Source organism: Ostrinia furnacalis, unplaced genomic scaffold (genome assembly GCF_004193835.3).
Source record: "Ostrinia furnacalis isolate ACB-3 unplaced genomic scaffold, ASM419383v2 OfSCF4694, whole genome shotgun sequence".
Lineage (NCBI taxonomy): Eukaryota > Metazoa > Arthropoda > Insecta > Lepidoptera > Crambidae > Ostrinia > Ostrinia furnacalis.
The window spans coordinates 678,549-690,669 of NW_021134933.1; the positions used below are offsets into that span (position 1 = coordinate 678,549).

Genomic DNA, 12,121 nt, shown 5'->3' on the forward strand with positions numbered 1-12,121 from the left:
CGTTATAGTAATACCTTGGGGGAGGCCTTTGCCCAGCAGTGGACGTCATTTGGCTAAAACGAATTACGGTATACTGCATATATCTTCTAGGACTGGTTATTTCAGCATTATTGTTACCCTGACTTACAAAATCTTTTGAAATAATTTATTTCCAGATTTTAAAAACACATTCCATTCGACAATTTCATCTTTCTGAAATGTACTGGCGCTATTGTTTGCTTTACGTCAATAGCCCAAGGCTATCTCTCAACAGTTTTTTGTATTCGCGATCAGAGCTCCCCAAATTAAGTTTATTCTACTTAAATGAGATTAAACGATTGAATTTTAAATTTTCCTCTTATTTGAGATTCTTTGTGTAGACAACTGCCGTGAAAAGTGGATTTTAATTAACAATCCCATGTCCATTTTAGGTACAGTCGAAAGCATGAGACTATGCATTTTAGTTGCAAAAATAGCACTTATTTATAACTGCTTATGATACTTCGGTGTTTCCTATAATATGCTGTCGTCCATACTACTTTACGCAAACAAAGCCGCTGATAACAGTAATTTATTTATAAAATACAATACTGACTTAAATAATAAGGGCTTAAAATAAATAATTATAACTTCCAAACCAAGTGGAGCGGAACATAATAGACCTTGGATAAAAAGCGGCAACATTTTAATTAAAGGGTAAATAGGGGTTTAAAAAATCGTTGACCAGGGTGTTGGGATGAAATTAAAAATTTAAATAGACAGATTTTAACGTACCTTTGCCGTATAATAGTATTGTTTAATTTCAATTAGTAGCTTCCGCTATTCAATATTTAAATACACTTAAATTACTTTATTCATACCAACTTGAATAATGCTGCAACTAATGTTATAACTAGAGACATTTATTTTTATAATCTACGTAACCGATACGTATAGAATTGTAAATTTCTCATAACAAGCTGTCTCCCGACATCTTTAATGTATGTTCTATACACATATATTTTTATAGTCATTCTTAGATCATAAAAAACTAATCTAAAACACCCGATCCACTGATTAACGGCCCGACCCAACTATCGGCTGACACAAAGTCTAAAGTCTGCGGCTAGACTTACGAGGCATTTAAGTAACAAGTCTTTCCCTTTGCCCCGTCTCCACTGCTCCACTTTTTGATACCCATTCATTTGACGTTGACCTCGTAGCTTCACTCCAAAACGTTATTTACCCTTTCAAAGCAAAAGTGCACAGCCATTTTCTGGCAAGCGTGTTCTATTTGCTTTATCTTAATCTCTCATCGGGTAAATGCAGCAAACGCAAGTTTCGGCCACAAATATACGATACATGTAGGTGTCGTGTCAATAAAAATTTAACTACATAAAATAACTGGGTCTTCAAATGACTTTACCTACATTTATTTCAGTTTTAAACTCTTTAATGCATCAATAAAATTCGATTCAATTTTATTGCTCAGTCAAACAATTCTGTGATAGTAAAATTATAAGAACCGATGTCCAATGTGAACAAAAGGTTTTTTAAGGTCTTTTATCGATTTTGCGCGATAAGCCCATACCTTTGTCGTCTGAAATCAACGATAAGATTTTATCACGGTGCGCATCTTAGCCCAGCTGTAGAGTAGTTTTAGACGGTCGTTGCCTGATAACCCCCATCTTTTCACTGGGTAAAGAATGGGCGCCATGAAACACCGAAGCTTACTGATATCATCAGCCTAAATTAAATTCAGGGTACTAGCATTTAAAGAGAATTTCAGTAATTTAAAATAAGCATTCCAGATAATACATTGAGACATGGAGAGATACCGTTTAATTAAAAAGTATATCAGATTATGTTGTGTGTCATCGTGCCTATTGATTAATTCTATTTATTGTTCCTTATTGCTTACGCCAGCTAATAAAATTAAAAGAGTAAAGTCGACTGGCACGTGAATATGTATTGTTATTGTCTGTGGAATCAAAATTTAATATTACATAAATGTGCTTATGTACTTCTATAACGTATAAGTACCTAGTATTATACTTTGTGTGACCATACCAAACTGGAAAGGGACACTAGTTGAATATATTGTTTTACCTTCTACAACCTTTATCTTCTTCGTGTCTACAACAAACCTACACAGTGTCAGCCCAAAACTCCGTACAAGAATGGCGTTGTCAGTAGCCTTCATCAAATCTTCCTGCGTGCAGTTGTTTGGGAACGTAGTGCACGACATTATGACAATGTGCTTCGTCGACTGGGGAACAAAACCACACTTGCATTCCAAGTTTGAGCCATCCAAGAATTAACAACCTTTATTAAAAACCATTTAATTCATTTACATTCGTTCGTTTGTTCGTTTCAGCCAAATGACGTCCACTGCTGGACAAAGGCCTCCTCCAAGGTTTTCCACAATGCACGGTCCTGCGCTGTCCGCATCCAGGCTCTTCCCGCGACCTTTACGAGATCGTCGGTCCACCTAGTAGGAGGCCTGCCCACGCTACGTCTTCCAGTCCGTGGTCGCCACTCGATTCATTCATTTACATAATAATATCAAAAACTATAAGTTTCAACCTCTATTGAGTTCATAAAATTCTCGTCTCAAGAATACAAATGTCATCAAATGGGATGAGACTGGCTTATGAATCTGGATGACATCGATCTCCGGGCCACAGCCCGTTAGTAGGTCGACGAGCCAAAGACATCTAGGTATACAGCCTGACGTTATGACGTTCGTTTTTAGACGGTCGGTTTTAGCTAAGAAAAGTAAGCAATTTCCAGTAGGATGTCTAGACTAATCCGCTTTTGTTACGTCGTTTTAACCAATGTTCCGCTTTGACGATTGTTTGTTAACTTTTTATATTGGTGTGCTAATGATAAGAAGTCGTTATACGTCTTTATTTAAAAAATAGCGGCCGCCCGCGACTTCGTATGCGTGGATCCCGTTTTACCCCCTAAGGGGTGGAGTTTCGTAAAATCCTTTCTTGCGGATGCCTACATCATAACATCTACCTACATGCCAAATTTTAGCCCGATCCGTCCAGTGGTTTGGGCATTGGGTATGTCAGTCAGTCAGTCAGTCACCTTTGAGTTATTTAGATATTATTATCTTATTAGTGAAAGGACTAGAGGGCCAAAAATATTTACACATTTTCATTCAGTTCATTATAATTCGACTTAAGTGAATAAATTCGTGAGCTCTTTTGCTTTAAAAAGAATATTTTTTCATGTTGTTTAAAATAATAAAAGACTATAGAAGTGCCAAATCTAATTATTATTTTAGGTAAATGACCGTCAATGGAGAGAAAAGATTTTCTGTTAATTAAATTTCACTTTTTGGGCATAAGTTTAGCGCTCTTATTCCCGTTTTCACCATCAATCCCTAATGTTTAAGTGATTCCTATGGTAACACATAACAGGAATTTTGGTAACATAGGGGCCACTTAAATATTAGGGATTGATGGTGAAAACGGGCATTAGTTTATTATCATATTTACCTACTTTTTACTTTTATAACAAAGTAAAATAAATTGCGTCATTTACTTTAAAAATGTATGAAAGTGGCGACATGTGCAAGTTATATTCTTTTAGGCTTTTAATGAAAAAAATATACAAAACAGAAATGGGTTCCACAAAAATCCTCTAATAAAATTACCCGGACAGGAAAACCGGGTCAGTTATTAATAAAGATATAATTCCCCCCGTTATGGGCGCGAATAACCATCCGTTTGGCAATTAAACCTCGCAACGGCTGGTGTCCATTGAGATTTGCATACAGATATGTGATTATAGTAAAAATGGCTTCACGTTACGATACGACATGCATAAGAAATCGGATATTTTTAACGCGGTTGCAGGGTTTTGGTGTTGAAACATAGTTTGGAGGACAAAGTTTTGGTTACAAAGTGAACTCAGTGATTTTCTACATATTTTGTGCCAAAAGGGACACAATAAGTAAAAATAATAGAATAAATCCCGGATTATAAGTCAATGCCGCCTTAATTTAAACTACCTACCTACATCTTACTTTAATTATAAAATAATTATAATACCTATTTTGATAGGTACCTACTAATGCCGTCCACGGCTGGACAAAGTCTTTGTCCCACGGTTTTCCGACGACGGCGACGAAACGAATAGGCACCTACTGTAATGTACCAGATAGGCTCTAGTTAATGCTTATTACATTCTTTACCTAATCAATATGTTCCATTAAACCAACTTTGACGGCATTACAGCGACTGAAAACCATAATTTAACCAACTTCCAAGCATTTATTTGTACGAATGTCGCTAGTTCACGTAAAACCCATGATCATTTGTTTGAAAAGACATTTCTAAAATAGGATACCCGGACTCAATTCAATTTCCTAAAGCATTGGACTCGTGCGCTAACATTTTCCGCTCACAGTGATCACCCGCGAACCACCTGACCACGGCTTCGGGTGCCGTCTTCAATTCTTCCCCTTATTCTCAAAGGTGTAAGTGTTAAAGTCCCTTGGAAGATATTGAAAGCGTGAGCGCGAAAAATGTTGAGAATGATCGTGAAAACATTTTATCGTCATGTTGAAGAATCCCCTTCTGTGTTCGCGCGTTCTTAATCAGAGATAGAAATTGGATATTGTTAAAACATTTTAAGGAATTTTCAAACATAAACTTTAATGAACTGGAAAATTTTAAATTTATTGTCACAAACCCTACCTAGGTATTTTTACTCAAAATATTTACAACTACATTCCACTTTAGGACCCAATTATTAAGTTAGGTTACATACGTTCTGGGAAGATGATAGTCGTACTATGACATAACCTTTTTTTTAATAAGTATCTATTTTAGTTTAATTTTAAATGTAAATTAATTGACCGTTTAGTAATTGTAAAGAAATACATCGTCAGTTATGCACTTCATTCATTTGATATTTTTGTAAGTGTGCATTTTCTTAATTAGGTATTCCATTGTCAATTTACGTGTATTTTACCCTAAAATACAGTAACTTTTTTGCAATCAATACCTTTCCCAGTAATTATCAAAATTATAGCTTAAAACCATTATATTCAATTTCAGACTCTACAGATGAATTATAAAACACATTATCCAGCTACAGCGGACAGCAAAAGTCTTTTGCCGCACTTAAATGCTGTCCGCTGTCCGCGAGTTCACCAGAAGTGTTTTATATCGTTTAAAAGTGTATTGATTCACCGAGGACAGTGCAGCTTCCGATTGAAGTAAAATGGCCCACTTTGCCAACAGGCTAGAGTGCAAATTTGTCGAGAGTCGGATATCGATAAAATCGGCTTAAAATTTATTTGAGCAAACATACAATCTTCATTTTATAGTTGGGAGTTTGTAGATTAGATATCTAAACAATTATAGGTTACCAAAAGAGCTGTTTGTGTTAGTTATAATTGGTGGAAAGTTTACAAAATTACGAGAAAATAACTTTCTTGACTCCTATTTGTAGAATATTTGATATCATTTTGCCGTAGTTGAATACCAAACTTTTTAATACCTAGCATGTGTTCTTTATTTCAGAAATACTTTTAAGAGATCAGAAATTGTTTCAATCCTCCCTTAATTCAATCCTAAGTGATGCTTTGTCTAATATAGAGGATGTCTTTATATTAAAACAAATAATGAAAATAAAAATTCGTAGTAGAATAACACACCCTTCTATGATCTGAGAACACACCATTATTAACCAAGTTCACAAGAATGAATGATGAATGTTATGTTTCAGTAGAGTATAATAATAAAAATCAGTTATTTGGTGAATTCTTATTGCATACCCCACTTACTTATTTAAAAGTATACACCACAAAAGTATAGAAATATTGAAGTTGGCATAGAAAACTTGGAAAATGTTTTCGATTATTCGGTGGCCAAGCCAATGTGTCTAAACTTTTTCTTGGCTGCTTATAACTTAGTTGCTGACTTTCAGATTAGATTTGATTACACATGTCTCGGAGATTCTTTTAATATTTTTGTATTTTACGTATTTCTGTAGATCTTGTATCATTTTGTGTCTCCTAGGTCAGTTATGTAACTACGAGTATAATGGGTTAAAACAATTGATAATTGTTCTCCTTAAATAATAAACTGAGACAAAACAATTGTCTCAAGCTCTCTTTATATAAAAATTCATCGATAGATTTGCCACAATGGATGTATTCTACGGCCTGCGGTGAGATCAAAGTGAACGCTGCTCGCATCATGTATGAAAAACATTGTCGGTCTCTATACATTTTGTATTAATGCAACTAATCAATGCACGAGCAAAATACTTTACGCAAAAAGTTAACAGACAGACAGTTACTTTAACATATAAATATTAGTCACGTATGAGTATATTTAATACGTTAGAATTTGATAAACGTTCAACCCACATCACTATCGACGCACAAAAACAACTCCCGCTACGTGCAACTCTTGTAACATGGGACGGGAACACACGATCACTATGACATTTTCCGCCAACAATAGGGTAACTCAGAGCCTCAGACAATGGGGCCAGTCAATCGCGGTATCGCTGCAAACAAAACCGACAACAGTAGATTGTTGCACGCCGGACTTCAGTGTACCTACCATGAGTTTACGTTAGGTGTGCTCGCTAGCGAGTACGTCAAAAATCTCTATGAAGATTTTGTTTCTTGAAAGTAGCCACTAGGGGCGCTGCACAATATGTCATACAATTAAATGTCATTTTTTTACGCAGTCGCTAGCGAGCACACCTAACGTAAACTCATGGTAAGCACACAGGGCCGGTTCGGTTCGGTTTCGGTGCTCATTGTGATTTGGAACTACTAGTAGTTTCCAATCGAACTTGTCGTTTCGAGTTCCATTGATGAGAAGTCCAGATTTGCAAAAGCGCAAACCAATATTAACTACTCGTGAAGTACGATCTTGCACTTCGACTTGGTTTTGGAGTTTTGGTACAGTATTGTAGGTGTTAAAGGAATCAAGAAACGTAAAGCCAAATAGTCAATCCTTTGGTTAATAATAAGTTAGGTACTTTAAATGCAGAAAAATGTATTCACAGAAGAAAGATGCAAGTAAACACTCTGTTTTGAAGCATTTTACCTTTTTGCATTAAAATCAAAAGTAATCAATTTAGCCGAACAGCCAGTTCAAATGGCAGGAATTGCTGTAGAACGTATAACCGATAAGGACGAGCTCGTGGCGAACACTTTGCTCCCATGTTCTTGATCTTGAGTCCTGATATAACACCTGCAGTATATGGGTACCACTACAGGCAATGGAGCCACAGTATTAACATAATATGCTTCTATTATTATGAAGTAACATGGAAAGCATTGGGGGACCTATGTTCAGCTGTGGACGTCCTATGGCTGAGATGATGATGATGATGATGATTATGAAGTAAAATATTAATATCGCTATCAAGTATTTATTTTTGGATGAATGTGTATTATTATTATAATGTAGCAATCATCTTTATTATATTTACTTCTTCTTCTTTTCGTGTCGACAACAAACCTACACAGTGTCAGCCCAAAACTCCGCCACAAGAGTGGCGTTGTCAGTAGCACTCATCAAATCCTCCTGAGTGCAGTTGCTTGGGCACTCAGGGCATGACATCAGGTGCCTCATCGACTGGGATTGCCTCATTATATTTACTTAAAAAATATTTCAAAAGCTGTTGTTGTTGGGTAGTTGTGGGTGTAACTCCTGTTTCATAATTATTTCAGTTTTTGGAATTTATAAATTATGATTTATAAATTCCAGGAATCATAACAATTTCTAAAAGCCGCGCTCAGCTTCTAATTAGACTTTAATCATTTTCCTCAATCGTCTCAACGCCTCTGTGGTCCTATTTCTGAATGAACTTTCAACTTATAGTCCTGGGTCCAATTCTATTTTGAGTGTTTATTTTATAATTGTTTCTGCCAGACCTTACCAATCTTTAAAAAAAAATGCTTAAAAATTCGTTAAACTCGGTCCAATGAGGGCTATCGTATTGCCCTCACCAGTTGGCGCCACTGTAGAGTACGGTCCTGTCACTCGCTAGTAGCTAAGACAGTGGTGCCAACTGATGAGCGCTAACGTGGTAAGAGGAATGTCATAACTGCACTCACTAGAGTGGCGCTACTGTAGAGTAAGGTCCTGTCTCTCGCTAGTAGCTAAGACAGTGGTGCCAACTGATGAGCGCTAACGTGGTAAGAGGAATGTTATAACTGCACTCACTAGAGTGGCGCTACTGTAGAGTAAGGTCCTGTCTCTCGCTAGTAGCTAAGACAGTGGTGCCAACTGATGAGCGCTAACGTGGTAAGAGGAATGTCATAACTGCACTCACTAGAGTGGCGCTACTGTAGAGTAAGGTGCTGTCACTCGCTAGTAGCTAAGACAGTGGTGCCAACTGATGAGCGCTAACGTGGTAGGAGGACTGTCCTAATTGCACTCACTAGAGTGGCGCTATAGAGTAAGGTTTACACTTGCCAGTGGCGCCAACTAGTGAGTACAAATACGATATCCCTCATTGACGTTAGACACCTATTGGACTCATCCTACTAATATTATAAAATAATGCAAAAGTTTGTGTGGATGTCTGGATGTTTGTTACTCTTTCACTCTTTCATGCGAGGGAAGCCGTTTTCACGTTTCCGCCATCTATCAATATTATTAGTAATTAAACGAGGTCCACGCGTACGAAGTCGCGGGCGGCCGCTAGTCTAGCATAAAGTTGTGAACTCGTTTGTTACAGAGATCGAATACTAAGAAGAGTGTCGTATAGTCTAAGGATGGGTTGCACCATCTCACTTTAACTTTAGCAAACGTCAAAAATCTGTCAAACTCCATAAAAAAGCACCGGTTATTATCGTTAAAGTTAGGTGGTATAACTCAGCCTAAGAAGCTCGTCACTTAGATAAGTGATCTTCAAGGTCCCAGCTGATTCCATACCGACCATGCGTTTGATATGAAGACAAAACCTACATTAAAAAGATTAAAATGTCAGAAAGACTGATGGCTTCTATAAACGTGACTGTGCATGTGCATTGTGCAACCTAAGATCTTATGCGCTGTTAAAAATGTAAAAAGAATGAGTTTTGTAGCGGTATTCATTATTATTACAATGGAGATGATATTGCCGGAAAAGTCAGAATATGACTGTTACAACGTTGCTTGCTTCTTTATAATTCATTATAAACATAACACACATAATATTTTATCTTTTCTGGGATAAAGATACTCCTATCACCAGCTATCGACTAAGTAGGTAGTTAGTATACGAAGAATTAGCGCAGGAAGCTCAATCCTATAATGTAATAAGATATGACAGTATATTTATAATAGTCTTTATAACATTGAGGTCATAACTTTATAAACTACCAGCGTTTATAAATATACAAACCATTTTTCATTTGCGGAAAGAATCCGCCATACATTCTACTTGGTAAATCTATACTTATAATAAATCTGTAGAGAGGTCAATTCTGTACATTAAATATATTTTCCAAATAACTATCAGGGGGTGATTAGTGATCGATACTGATGCCAAAAATGCAATCAGTAAAATTTTTGTCTGTCTGTCTGTCTGTCTGTCTGTCTGTCTGTCTGTATGTTCCTTATAGAAACAAAAACTACTCGACGGATTTTAACGAAACTTGGTACAATTATTCTTCATACTCCTAGGCAGGTTATAGGATACTTAGGAATTCCCACGGGAATGGGAATTAGCGGGAAAATCGTTTTGTATGAAAAATCTGAACCGCTTAAGTTAGACGCTTGAAATTCGGCATGCAGGTACCTTAGTAAACTTAAAGCTTAGTTACAACAGGATATTGCAAAATTCCCACGGGAACGGGAGTTAGCGGGAAAAAACATTTGTATGAAAAATCTAAACCGCTTAAGTTAGACGCTTGAAATTTGGCATGCAGGTACCTTAGTAAACTTGAAGGTTAGTTACAACAGGATATTGCAAAATTCCCACGGGAACGGGAGTTAGCGGAAAAAAACATTTGTATGAAAAAATCTAAACCGCGTAAGATAGATGAAGGGGGTAAAACGGGATCCACGCGTACGAAGTCGCGGGCGGCCGCTAGTGTTAAATAAAAATACATAAGTTTCTTTATAAGCGTAAATTGGAGTAAAAAATAAAGTATAAGTCGTGGGCAGACCTTATTTAATAAGTTCTTATGTATTTAAGTTATCTTATGTCACTTCTTTTTCATGAAAATAGAAAATTCTTTCATGAAAATAGGTACTTTATTGTTGTATAAGGTTCTTTAAGCCTCACCGACAAAGAAATTATTATAAATATAACAATAATATACAATTGGAAAGTGTATTTACATTCTCTTTCATTTGAATGAATGTTTCAGCCTATTTTCAGCAGTCGTCGCAATCTATTGTCCTTTGTTCTACTGAAATCTTGTTAAAAGTTCGTATCGTTCATATTTACATAATTGACAAAATAACAAAATTATTGTAATAATTTGAGAAACATTAGTTCTTACAAAAGAAAATGAATGTTTTAGAAAATATTTTAAAAACAAAGTGACAATCGATTGCTTGTTCGTTACAAGGGAGTTAATTATGAAATAATAGGAAGTATATATAATTAAATGTTTCTTTACCTTTTCGAGGTTTACCGAGTTTGGTAAATTACGTGCTCCATGACACAGGCTAACTGTCCAGTAAAACAATAACACAAGTCACTCAGATTACAGAATCGATTACAATAATCCTGTAATCCGCATTACACTTCGTGCGCTATAATTTACATCCTGTTCAATTTACCGCAACACGTCTAAACCGGCCCAATTTGTGGGCGATCCGACAAATTAGTGTTCAAAAATTGCATGAACCCGCCTCAACAACAGTCTGTTTCGCACAAAGGGGGTGTCCTCACCATACTGTCTCCACTTTCACGAGTGGATGTCACAAAGAGTTGCTTTTATTCACATCTAACAAAAAATAACAAAACGTCACGATCCGCCGCCGGCTCTATTGTCCGATGACTACGAGAGGCGGCTACGGNGACTACGGCGTAGACGCGTCGTAGCCGGGCTGCGGGCTGCTCGCTACTGGCGGGGGCTACAGGCCCGGATGCCTCACGCACACACCCCCGTCGAGCTCGCGCTGTATCCTCACACAACGGCTCACACACACCCTCGCAAAACTTACACTGAAACACCGCGGGGGAGCGAGACGCCGATATTTTCGGAGCTTGTAAATGATGTACACACCGATGGTGATTAACTCACACAGTTGCTCAACCAACGCACAAGTTCTTTCATGCCCATACTCATAGAACCGATTTAAACTTGTATCCCTACTGTAATCCCTAACGATAATTTGAATTTAAGGGATTCGTACCAAAACAGGAATGTGTGCGGGATTTTTAGATATGATAAATACAGAACTTCGTTAGAGGCGTCCGCATGATAAATTCCGCTACCGCCATTGAATTTGCATCGTTTTTCGAGAACATTTGCGTTTTCATTTGCTTAATGACCGGGCTGCATTCAAGAACAGGTAACAGCGTGCAGATTTCAGTGAAAGGTTGAAGATTTCAGTAAAATATTAAATCGCTTCTTGCGACAGGAAGATTTTGTTTACATCTGCTGTAAAAAGGATAGTGCCAGGGTCTGGACCAAGTGCTGCCCAGAATCAACCCATAGTGCATTTTGTTCCTCAGACCAATACTAATGTGTGAACCGAAGCTCACTGCAATCTATCCCTGGAGTTAAGAGCAAAAAAGAGTTTTGTTTTGAAATATTTTCATACAAAATATCATCGATGTATACGTACTACGGATAAGATTTCGTGATTTTGGCATTAAATAACACTCGCTATGTTGAACTTAACCATACTGAATCCGTACACCTTACTTTAGTGCGACTTAGACATTCTTTATAAGCGATCTAGCGCTGTTGCAATAGTTTGGTTACTTGACAGAAATCATTATTTCCAAAATGAATCAAGAAGTTTTAGTTCTCTATCCTTGCGAAAAATCAATTTATTGGTGTATTACAATCGATTATTGAAGTTATTGTAAGCTAAAACTTCTTGCTCTATTTTGGAATTAATTAATTTCGGTCAACTAACCAAACTACTGCAACAGCCCTTGATCACTTATAAATAATGTAGAAGTCGTACTTAAGTAAGGTGTACGGATGTAGTATGGTTAAGTT

General features: G+C 36.9%; 1 protein-coding gene across 1 annotated transcript in view; it reads right to left on the reverse strand.

Annotated features, from left to right (window-relative positions):
- LOC114359919 (uncharacterized) overlaps nucleotides 1-10,905 on the reverse strand; it is a 70,159-nt gene extending 59,254 nt beyond the window's left edge. Inside the window, exon 1 of the mRNA XM_028314470.1 lies at nucleotides 10,562-10,905. The gene's annotated coding sequence lies outside the window, so the exon portion shown is untranslated. The remainder of the gene's footprint in view (nucleotides 1-10,561) is intronic.
- Nucleotides 10,906-12,121: the final 1,216 nt, after the last annotated feature.